Source organism: Quercus lobata, chromosome 11 (genome assembly GCF_001633185.2).
Source record: "Quercus lobata isolate SW786 chromosome 11, ValleyOak3.0 Primary Assembly, whole genome shotgun sequence".
NCBI lineage: Eukaryota > Viridiplantae > Streptophyta > Magnoliopsida > Fagales > Fagaceae > Quercus > Quercus lobata.
Genome location: NC_044914.1, coordinates 52,280,265 through 52,293,260, shown reverse-complemented (window position 1 = coordinate 52,293,260; position 12,996 = coordinate 52,280,265). Strand labels below are relative to the sequence as shown.

The 12,996-nt window shown below is 36.4% G+C and overlaps 1 pseudogene; it reads right to left on the bottom strand.

Annotated features, from left to right (window-relative positions):
• Positions 1–486: 486 nt before the first annotated feature.
• On the bottom strand, positions 487–3,668 carry LOC115968375 (annotated as a pseudogene).
• Between the last annotated feature and the right edge of the window lie 9,328 nt (positions 3,669–12,996).

Below are 12,996 nucleotides of genomic sequence, written 5' to 3'. Positions count from 1 at the left end.
TTTATCAAGTGCATGTGTGACTTATATATATATATATATATATATATATATAAAGCGATTGCAATTTGACTTTTAAAAAAGAAAATTTTAGAAAATAAAATATAATCTAATAAAATATTAAATATACTTTATCTTGTGCTTTTAGAATATTATTTATTAACAACAACAACAGGGGTTTTGTACCAAACGAAAGAAACTATTACAAGGTGCATGTATCTGCTATAACAAATTCCAAGGATTGATTCATGGAGTCGAATGAGAATAAATATGCTATAAAGCTGCTACAGTGTAGCAAATATATATAAATTGATTGATTTTAATATGACGATATTGCTTGCAATTTTCTACTTGTCTCAAAAATTGTTTTGATGAAAGATCATGATATATATCCTATTCCTAGTTTGCTCAAAAACATGTTCTCTTTGTAACCCTAACATTGATGCCTTTTCATTCATATTAGATTTAGATGTACTCTTGCTACTCAGGTTCACAACTGATGTTCTCTCTTTGCATAACCTGGCTGACCAACTACAGCACCATAATTGGATGGTGGGGCACGTTGCAAGCTATAATCTAGCTGAGCATAACTAGCAACTGGTGGCTGAGAATGGGGATATCCTGGCTGCACAGGGGCAAGCTGGCCATAGCCTCCAAGGGTGCCACCAGGTGACTGCATAGGCTGCCCATAAATTGGGGGATTTGCAAGAGGTTTTTGAGCTTGAGGTGCTCCATAGCCAGGCCCATATCCAGTGTATCCTTGCTGGCCCATAGAAGAAGGCTGGACAGGTGGAGCCTGGGTCGAATCCCCCTGGGAACCATAGGAGGGAGCGTGCCTGTCTTGTGTTGGATTAGTCACATTCCCATAGGTAGGAGCAGAAGCATACCCCTGTTGCTGATCATATGATGGTGGTTGGCCATATCCAGATTGAGGTTGTGCCTGATACCCTCCATAGCCATCTTGAGTATAACCCTGTCCCTGTTGATTATAGCTTGAAGGTTATTGTTGACCATAACAATAACCAGAGTTATCTGCCAGAGCTGCAGGACCACCAGGGGTTTGCTGTTGCTGTGAATGTGGTTGTTGACTGTAATAATCATTACCACCTCCCTGAGAAGTCTGTTGAGATGGTGGGACAGCTGACTGGTCCCAATTGAAGGCATATCCACCAGACGCAGGTTGAGGAGGATAGCCTGAATAAGGAGGCTGAGATATGTTATACTGGGGAGATGGGCCTGGATATACCTGCACATAGCCATAACCTGGTTGTTGAAAGGGGGGAGCCCTAAGTGTGCCCCAGCCTGTAGGAGGTCGTGCTTGGTAACCTTGCTGAGGGTAACATCCAGCCATTGAAGGATTTTTAACACGATTTTGCACAAAATTGTTTCCACAAATAACCATGACGAACTTTTCCAAAATGCTAGGAACATATGCCAAAATGCTAGGAACATATGCGCATACAAAAAACCACAGGATGTGCATACATATATAAATATAAACAACATAGAATGGAAAAGGTCCAAAAATTCAACAGAGTAACATGGATAGCAAATAAGACCAAACAAGGATTATTGGATTTCATACTGTACTAAGAAGGGGGTATAAATGCCTACATACCATACTGGTTGAGGAGATATTGAGTTACTTCAACAGAAGCCCAACCTCTCCCCATTCGAAGTGAATGGGTACAAAAAAAAAAGAAACACAATACTATACAAGATTTTACATAAAAGAGACCAATGAACTCCATTGCCATAAAGAGGCAACAAGTTCATAACAAAGCAAAAACCAGAAAGCATATTTCAATAATACCCATTGGTGCATCAATATTAATAAATAGAAGTATCAGAATAAGAATACAGGAAACCTAGAATGTCAAAATTTTGAGCCAACTACACATTGGTCAAGTAAATAGATCTCTTTAAAGAATCTTAACAAAGTTTGTGTGTACATACATTTGTCATTTTTCTCTTAGAACTGGAAAATTTTTATAATATACTTGAGAAAAAAGCAATTAATATTCTAGAGGCTCAGCTCCTCTTCCAAAGTTTTTTGATTACATGCAAAAGAAAGCGAATAATTAAATAATATGATAGTACTACTATCACTCAGCCCCATTAAATTTTGTATCCAATCCTTTGAAAATTAACCAGATAGCCACTTAATGAAGATCCAAAAGTATTGAATATATAGTTAAGAGTATTAATAATGAAGATCCAAAAGTATTGAATATATAGTTAAGAATATTAATAGAGGATGAAAAATAAGAATGTAAATATTACCTATTTATTTCTTAACAGAAGGAGCAATAGGAGGAGAACACACTATGATATAGCAGTATCAACCTACCATAGTCGGGATATGGACAAGAAAAGCATAGTTGACAAATGATACTTTCAGGAATGAAATAAGAATGTACTTAACAAAACGAAGAAGCTATTAATTGAAAGAAGAGTGCTGCTAAACCTTGAGCACTATATTCTCAAGGTATCACATAATCAGGTTGCCCCCCACTTGAACCCACAATTAAATAAAAAAAAAATACATAAAATCAAGTTTAGATAGAACAAATATTCTGAAAGGAAACCTGAATATGAGCTCAGGTATGAAATGAGGTGCATATCACATAATATCCTGAAACATGCCAATAAAACTTTCAGCTTGAGCTGGCAAAAACAGTAACTTATGTATACCTTGTTATTTGGTATTTTCATTCCAAAAACAACACGCTTAGACCATCCAGTCGAACTTTGATAAACCTAGCCAAAACCACCTGGCTATATTAATATCACACAAAATTTTAATTTAGCATTGAACACACGCACACACAAAAATGCTAGAGGGCACAGTTAGAGTTAGCAATAAGCACCATCTTAGCAAGAAGGTCAATTATCAACTGCTCAGCCTTGGCAATCTGTTCCGGGGTACCCATGAGCTCCACCAACCTAGTTAGGGTGACAGAATTGGGGTCTGCATTCATATCCTGAGTGATCTGAATCTTAGCTCCAGACTGAGTTTGAAGATTTCCGATGGTCTCCCCACCTTTCCCAATAATATGACCAACTCTTCCTTTTGGAATACCGAACTTCTTACTCATTGTGTGTGGCTTCACATCTGTCCATCCAACCAAACCAAAGTCACCAGAGCTTTTGCATTAGATTCAGATAATTACACAATAAACATTCAATTATAATTAATAACCCTAGCAACCAAAACCCTAGAATCAATTATAGCTAACTAATACAATAACACAAAACCTAGATCAATAACCCTAGTAACCAAAACCCTAGATGCTATACATCGAGAACCCTAACAAATTCAATACAGAAAACGAAACGTGTAGAGAGAGAGAGGCGGAACCAGGAGGAATGGAGCTGAAGCCAGACTCGTGAGAATTGAATCCAGAAGCGCCTTTCTCTGCGACTTCCTGGGCGAGCTGCTTGCCTTCGATGGGAGGAGCGACGGCGCTGTAGGAAGGAGGAGCCGAGTACGGAGAGTGAGGCGCGATCGGAGTGGAGAAACCGGTCCTTCGAGTGGCCGGGGCCGACGCCGCCTGGCCATCGTATTTGCGTTTGTTGAAAGCGATATCAGACATTTTAGGAGTGAGAGAGAGAGAGAGAGAGAGAGAGAGATTGAGTGAAGTTAGAACACGGGGAGGCTTTTATGTAGTGGCGGTGGAAAGGAGAATATTGGATTTTTATAATAGAGGAATTTTTTTTTGCTTTTATTTATTTATTAAGGCTTTGTTTGTGTATGGGAGGAAATTATGGTTTTTTGGTTGTAGTCTTGTAGACAAAACAATATATAACCAATGGGTATTAATGGCTGTTTACCACTAGTTTAAGGAATTTACATACTGTTGTTTGTTTCTATTAGAATAGGAACTCCGATGGAGGGAGAGGAGAGGTGTGTTTGTTTTATCTTATTAGAATGCAAAATATTTATAATCGTATAAATAGTATATTATCTATAACTTTTTAAAATTTTATTTTCATACAAGTTTACTTCACTTACTTTTAAAGCAAAATAAGATAATAAAATAAGTCCATCCAAAGTAGTATATTCTTAAAGCAAGCCTTGACTTTCAAGTTTAGCTAGAAGGCAGACAGTTAATTTATGCTATTAGAAATCTACCAATGCAATATCATAAGTCGTCCATTCAAACAATGGAATTTGGAAATCAAAATCGGCGAATGCTTAAAAGTAAATAGCTCCACAACCAGGAACTCCCTATTGCACAAACACGTGCATTTTATTTAATCCCATTTTAGGAACTATAAGCAGTCAATTTAACACTTCAACGAGCAGACATGACAATTAAGGAAAATTCATGCACCTCCAAGTTTAAGACAGAAAAATAGGTTTACACAATATGGAGCCACCCTAACGGCTTCCATAAACAACAGGAAACAGTTCATAACATGTAACACACTAGTTCTCCCTTTACATGGCGCTTAGCCAAGGCAAGCATAACCACACATTGACTTATTATATTGTCATGAGGATGCAGCCAAAGCTGCCCAGAAATATGAATGCTCTCTCACTTGTTCCACCAATGGAGGAAATCCTTGAGCCTGTTAATCTTCTTCTGCAGCTGCAGAATTCCGTAGAGTAAGCGGATGCTGAGCTAGTATTTCCACAAAGAAATAAAAGGGGGAAAACTGACATAGAAGTGCCACTAATGAGATTTAAATATATGGATCATTTTCTTTTTTTGCTGAAATATATGGATCTCTTCTTACATTATTACATCAGGTAAGCGTTAGAATTCAGGGAGAGCATGAATCACAGGAACCTCTTCCTTTGATGTTCTGCATTTTCTATTTTTGCTTTTCTGCAGCCTGTTCATCACCAAAGTTGACAAAGTAAGAAGAAGAAGAAATAAAAAGAACAAAGTAATGGAATGTAAGCATAACAAGATACAATACTTTCCACAGCAATATATATATATATATGCTACCAAATGACATATCCAGTTGATTGACATCAACTAATCTTTTTTTTTTTTTTTGGGGATAAGTGTTGATTGACATCAACTAACCTATACTAGTATAATGACATAATCAAATCAGGAGACATTTTTACATCACAATATCATGCCAGTTGAAGTTGGTATCTACAAAAAAGGTAGAATTATATGCTATCAATAGGTGTATCAGACCATTGCATGTGATATTGCCATTTGTTTTAAATTAACATCTACAACAACAACAACAACCAAGCCTTATAGTTCAAAAACTCTGCCTATGTATGTATGTAGTGTCGTATTTTGATGACAGATCCCAAGCATGAAAAAAGGAGGGAGGTAGTTTGACAACCAGTTTAAAACTGAATCACTTTATTATGGATGTATCCACATATTAACATCTATAACAATATGCTTATCAAAAACATCAATAACAATAAATTAAAAATGCGCCATTGGAAGCCAATTAGAAACTCTAATATAATTTTTAGTAAAAAGAACCCTACAGTAGGATGAAATGATCATCTGAAACTGGACTACAATAGTTCTTACCACACATTCAAGTTAATGGCAAACGTTACTATCTATAATGAATGAAATATAGCCAGAAAATTTTGTTCTTTTTTTTCCTTTCTCTGATCAGTATGGGTGGTTCTCGTAGTTTTTTTATCGAATCAAAGCTTTTTCAGTTGGTGGTAGAGGAAGGGGGGAATTTTTCCCCTCTTAAGGATTTTTGAAAGGGGTAAATATTTCAATGATTGTATGAACAAAAACGATTCAACAATAGATAGTCTCCTAGGCAATCTTGAATCCCCAATTCTATTAAATAACAAATAGGCCCATGGTATAGACAACACTCAAATAGTTAAGATTTTGTTTGGGTGAAATGTAAGATCCAAAGAAATGGGTGCATTAGTTCTATTAGATAAGGACTATTTTGAGAAAAAATACCTGTACCAAGCTTGCAGATGTTACCTAGTGATTGATATAAGGCAAAATGAAATTACAGTACCAACTAACCAACTACCCCAAACAATAATATTGTGGTGAAATTCATGAAAAATATGAAGAACCCATGTCAGTATGATGCAAGATTCAGTACATACTTCAGTTAGAGGACATAACTTTAGCATGGAATATTCAAAGAAATATAGAGAAGCATCAAAAATCAAGCAGGTAATGAATCTCACAATCACAAATATCAAGACTGTTAAATCTAAATTCCATACGATTCAATCATTTGTTCATATACTTATAGAGAGAGACTGAGAACTGAGAACTGAGAAGAGACGAGAGACGCTCGTGCCTTCAAGAGAGAGAGAATAGAGCGAGAAAAGAGGAGAGTTTTGAACTACCATTTTCAACGGAACTCGATATTAATAAAAACGGGTTCTTTTAAAATTTTCTTAAATATACAACTTAAAAAAAAGTAAAAAATTCCTGATAAAAAAATAAAGTAAAAAAAAAAATTAATTATAAACAACAATAATTATTGTACAAAATCTATTAAAATTGTAAACAATTGTAAAAAATCAATTAAAAGATTAGTTTATATATATAAAGTTTAGACATATAATTTGATTTCCTAAAATAAATTAAGAAAATATACCAATTTAAAAGTGTTGAGAGTAGATTCTCAAAAAAATAAAAAATAAAAATTGCTAGTAGCGAAATGAGAGCTTGGTGGCATTTATTTTGGTGTCATGGTTTGTTTAAAGTGTGAGGAATTCTTTTAGTAACACAACAAAATCTCACAATATTATCACAATAAATTGAGGTGTTTGTACATCATAATAAATTATTCATGGACTACCCCAATTAAAAATAAGAGTTGCATGAAAATATTATGAAATTTTGTTGTCTCTAAACTTTCTTAAGTGGGAGATTTTATTTATTTATTATATTTCGGTTTGTTTACAGTAAAAATGGGAAATTGTTTCTTTGTTTTTCTACTCTAATGTCAGAAAAGGACAAATAATTTAACATATAGCAATACTTCAAAGGATTTTTAGAACAAGTTAAAGGCAAATTGCCCTGTTTTGCTCTTGGCTCTGATAGTGGTCCATATAAAAATGACAGAATGTCAATTACAATCTGTCATATAGGAAAATTGTGGCAAAAATAGTGAATTGGTTTATGTTAGTAGAAAAACTTGAATTTTTGTTTAGGAGGGGGGGGGGGGGGGGGGGTGGGTTTAGATAGCCACATCAAGACTCATTTGGATTGAAGTGGGTGTGGAGGGGAGAAGAGTAGAGTTAGCTGAAAACAGACTAATTTTGGGTCAATTATACTCTACTCCCACTGTCTCCTCCTCAAACCTCAATCCATACAGATTATTACTCTTTGCAATCTCAACCGTATTAAATGAGAAATTAATTTTACAAACATCAAATTCCAAAACAAAGCATCAATTCCATGGTGTAGCTCACTGTAGCTCTTAATAACTATAAAAACAGATGGCTCGAATGTTATTATGGCTAACTAGAATAATAACCTGAATTGCTAAGTGCACTGTTTGGCACACATGCTCTGGACTAGTGTGGGCCTTTCTCAGCTGAAAGTTTAAAGAAGACTTACATGTGGTCAAGGTCTCGCAAATGGGTCGAGTCTCATATTCAAAACCGGGCTTTTTGCTCTCTCATTTCACCAGGGTCAAATTTTTTCTTAACTCAATGAGAAACAAGATTCAAATTACTAGAGAAATAAAATCAATGAAAGAGATACGTGTTACAGGCATTATACATGGGTTGCACAAAGGATTGCATTATATGCTAATTGGATAAGTGCTATGGACATTGTACTAATTAATTCCTCATCAATTAAAATGTCAAGCTACAATTTTTATGTAAAAACAAAAGAAAACTGTTTCTTGGGGTGCACTAGTATTTGGAAAACTATCAAATTAGTCCAAAAAATCATGCTAAAAAGTAAAAATAACTATACTCAAATGGGTTCATGACTTTTACTTTTTTTCTTTTTTGAGATAGTTTTAACTCATGGCGTTTGCTCTGACAATAGTTATTTATCATCAGTTCAAGACACTAATGTCAAAAGCCTTGTAACTGAATTAGCACCTCCTCATGCACAGAAGTGCTTGGAGGACTAAGGGGGAAAGGGTTCGAGTTACAGGCTTAGTAGCATATTATAATTATCTCTCTCAAAAAAAAAAATCACCAATTGATTTTTGGTGTAGGTAGGGATTGAATCCCAGATCTCTTATTCAACTATCAGAGATTTTACCAGTTAAGTTAACTGAAACCCACATGACTTCTACTTATAACTGAAGGAAATTGACAAAAATGAAATTCATTTAACGAAAGAAAACTGACAAACAAAATATGGGTTTTATATCTGGGCCTTAATAAGCCCAATGATTAAACAAGGACAATCAGAGCCCACCAAAATTTTAATGAGTTCAAAACTCATTGCCTTGTTCCCTTATTTGGTAATTAGTTTCCCACCCAAAGAAAAAGAAATGACAAGAAATGAGAGGTAATAAATTTTCACTGTAATATAGACCTCTATTTTCTTTTTTTTAAGAAAGAAATACATGATATATAATTAATCATGAATTAGGGAAAATCAGACAAAACAAAAGACAAAATATCGAATGGAACAGACTCCAACTAGATTTGTAATGAAAAATAAAGTTTTGCTCTCTAGGCTAAAGCACGTGCAACTGTATTGCCTTGACCTACATGAAAGAAAGAAATACTATAGACCTAAGATCATATTTCATCTTTATCACAGATATGGAGTTTTATGACTAGTCTAGGTGCTTTATATAAAAAAAAAAAAAAAAAAAAAAAAAAAAAAAACTGAGAAAATCTATTATCAATATTTGGTTGAATGTCTTAAAGTGGATTTATTATAAGGATAATGTTTGATCCCACCAAAAAAAAAAAAAAAGGGAAAGAAAGAAAGAAGAAGAAGAAGGTATGAAGGCATGAGTACTACTACTGTGATTTGTAATTTTAGTGAACTTAATTTTATCACAAGTCATAACCTGAAGTTGGAATGGCCCAGTTGATATTTTAGAATTATAAAATGCCTCAACTAATTTGTTTTTCTATTAAGTAATAAGATGTGTGATACATCATACAGGCAGCACCTTTTCATTATAATATATAGGTATAACTAGCACTATAATTTCTTTAGTTTGGTAATATTTTTATTGAGGAAATTATACTTTATAACTCTCAAAAAGTGAAAGGTTGGTTCTTGTGGTTAGGGGTGTGCATGGGTCAGGTTGAGAAGTTTTTTCAACCCAGCTCACCATGCTGGGTTAAAAAAAATCCAACCCAACCCATTATAGGAGTTCAGCCCAAACTAACCCAACTCACGTGGATCGAGTTGGGTTAGACAATTTTTTTTAATTACTATTATTATTATTATTATTATTATTATTAAATTGAGTATTATAACAACACCACTACAAGTAAAAGCAGATTTATAATAAAATCACTATGCACTCTTGGTGTGGTGGTCACTCCACAAGTATAAATACTTGTGGGGTGTGGGGGCAATGATCGGGGTTCAAGTCTTTAGAAGGGAGTTTCACATAAATATACACTTAGATTAGGTTAGAGTAGAAATTCTATCTTGTATTAAAAAAAATTATAATAAAATAATTATGAGTATAATGCCAAACAAACACAAACTAAAAAAAAAAAAATATATATATATATATATATAATAAAATAATTATGAGTATAAACACCAAACAAACACAAACTATATAAGAAAAACTTAAGGTTTGGGTTTTATTTAGGAAGAGGGGAAAAAATAAATATCAAAATTATATAATATATTTTTTAATATTGTAGGGCCAGGGAACTTATGATCCGGCCCACGCTTTATTAGAGCTCGAGGCCCGTGCCAAGGAGGGTATGTGCCGAGGACGAATGGGGAAAGGCCGAAGTGTCGAGGGGAATAGCCGTCCTTCCTCGGCACTCCAGGGCTTCAAGGGGAAGAGCAACGTCTCGATGAAAGACGCCTCCAAAAAGCCCCCCTGAAGGAGATGCGAGTAGAATGGGATCCACGTAGGGGTACAGTGCAAAACTGGTTCAAGGTAAATACGTCCCCTACGCATTGAATGCACCCGCCAGCATCCTGACCATGTTAATGAGAAAAGACGTCTAGACATGGTGACTTTGATCATCGCAACTAACAGAAAGTAAGGAGGGACAACTGATGGGACGGGTACAGAAGCAGACACCTGCCTGACTAACAAGTGGAGGGCTAAGATCAACCAAGAAGGGCTATATAATGTGAAGGTTAATGCACCAAGAAGGGGGCTGGGAAAAATGGCCAAAAACCAGAGCCTCCCAGCCCGCCTCCAGGAGAAAAACTCCTACGGCGAATACGATTTAATTATGTATGAACACCACGTAAAACCACCGTCTGGTGACCAGGGCCTAGCCTTTCAAACCCACGCTCTATAAATGATATTGTTTGGGCCTATTTACGTGCGAGCCCAGTATCGTGTTGGGTCGTTATAAATTGTGTCCTTACAATTGGTGCTATCTGTGGGGAAGGCTTGTGTGTTGGCACAGGCGGTAGGTCGAGATTGTCCCCTTGTCATTTCTAACAGCCGGTTGTAGTGTTCTAGCGTAAAGTTCCACTAGGGGCTATGTTTCTTTACTAGGGGCTGCGCTTCGTAGCGTCAGCAGCACGGATGGTTCTAGGGGCTTGGCCGAGGAGCTAATTCCCCTTAAATCAAGGTCTCATGCCATAGCCGAGGGGTTAATTCTCCCAACTACTTAAATATCAAGTTTTGGACAGAATCAAGGTATTGCATGATCCTCGGACTCAAACCTATGGGGAAACCAACTACTTAAATATCAAGTTTGAACAGAACTAAGGTATTGCATGGTCCTCAGACTCAAACCTATGGGGAAACCAACTACTTATAAATATCAAGTTTTGGACAGAACCAAGGTATTGCATGGTCCTCGGACTCAAACCTATGGGGAAACCAACTACTTAAATATCAAGTTTTGGACAGAACCAAGGTATTGCATGGTCTTCGGACTCAAACCTATGGGGAAACCAACTACTTATAAATATCAAGTTTTGGACAGAACCAAGGTATTGCATGGTCCTCGGACTCAAACCTATGGGGAAACCAACTACTTATCAAAATCAAGTTTTGGACAGAACCAAGGTATTGCATGGTCCTCAGACTCAAACCTATGGGGAAACCAACTACTTATAAATATCAAGTTTTGGACAGAACCAAGGTATTGCATGGTCCTCGGACTCAAACCTATGGGGAAACCAACTACTTAAATATCAAGTTTTGGACAGAACCAAGGTATTGCATGGTCCTCGGACTCAAACCTATGGGGAAACCAACTACTTATCAAGTTTTGGACAGAACCAAGGTATTGCATGGTCCTCTACTCAAACCTATGGGGAAACCAACTACTTATCAAAATCAAGTTTTGGACAGAACCAAGGTATTGCATGGTCCTCAGACTCAAACCTATGGGGAAACCAACTACTTATAAATATCAAGTTTTGGACAGAACCAAGGTATTGCATGGTCCTCGGACTCAAACCTATGGGGAAACCAACTACTTAAATATCAAGTTTTGGACAGAACCAAGGTATTACATGGTCCTCGGACTCAAACCTATAAGGAAACCAACTACTTATAAATATCAAGTTTTTGACAGAACCAAGGTATTGCATGGTCCTCGGACTCAAACCTATAGGGAAACCAACTACTTAAATATCAAGTTTTGGACAGAACCAAGGTATTGCATGGTCCTCGGACTCAAATCTATGGGGAAACCAACTACTTATTAAAATCAAATTTTGGACTGAACCAAGGTATTGCATGGTCCTCGGACTCAAACCTATGGGGAAACCAACTACTTATAAATATCAAGTTTTGGATAGAACCAAGGTATTGCATGGTCCTCGGACTCAAACCTATGGGGAAACCAACTACTTAAATATCAAGTTTTGGACTGAACCAAGATATTGCATGGTCCTCGGACTCAAACCTATGGGGAAACCAACTACTTATAAATATCAAGTTTTGGACAGAACCAAGGTATTGCATGGTCCTCGGACTCAAACCTATGGGGAAACCAACTACTTAAATATCAAGTTTTGGACAGAACCAAGGTATTGCATGGTCCTCAGACTCAAACCTATGGGGAAACCAACTACTTATCAAAATCAAGTTTTGGACAAAACCAAGGTATTACATGGTCCCCGGACTCAAACCTATGGGGAAACCAACTACTTATAAATATCAAGTTTTTGACAGAACCAAGGTATTTCATGGTCCTCGGACTCAAACCTATAGGGAAACCAACTACTTAAATATCAAGTTTTGGACTGAACCAAGGTATTGCATGGTCCTCGGACTCAAACCTATGGGGAAACCAACTACTTCTAAATATCAAGTTTTGGACTGAACCAAGATATTGCATGGTCCTCGGACTCAAACCTATGGGGAAACCAACTACTTATAAATATCAAGTTTTGGACAGAACCAAGGTATTGCATGGTCCTCAGACTCAAACCTATGGGCAAACCAACTACTTAAATATCAAGTTTTGGACAGAACCAAGGTATTGCATGGTCCTTAGACTCAAACTTATGGGGAAACCAACTACTTATCAAAATCAAGTTTTGGACAAAACCAAGGTATTACATGGTCCCCGGACTCAAACCTATGGGGAAACCAACTACTTCTAAATATCAAGTTTTGGACAGAACTAAGGTATTGTATGGTCCTCGGACTCGAACCTATGGGGAAACCAACTACTTCTAAATATCAAATTTTGGACAGAACTAAGGTATTGCATGGTCCTCGGACTCAAACCTTTGGGGAAGCCAATTACTTTAAAGAAACTGGGATACTAAGCAGGACTTAACCCTACACGTGACATCTCGGATGATGCCTATATCTCCATTGAGTGATGGTCAGACGTGAATTCAAGGCTCTACAGGTGCAGGTAAGTTAACGTTCTGAAACATGATTCTAGATATATCACATGCACAACTATTCATA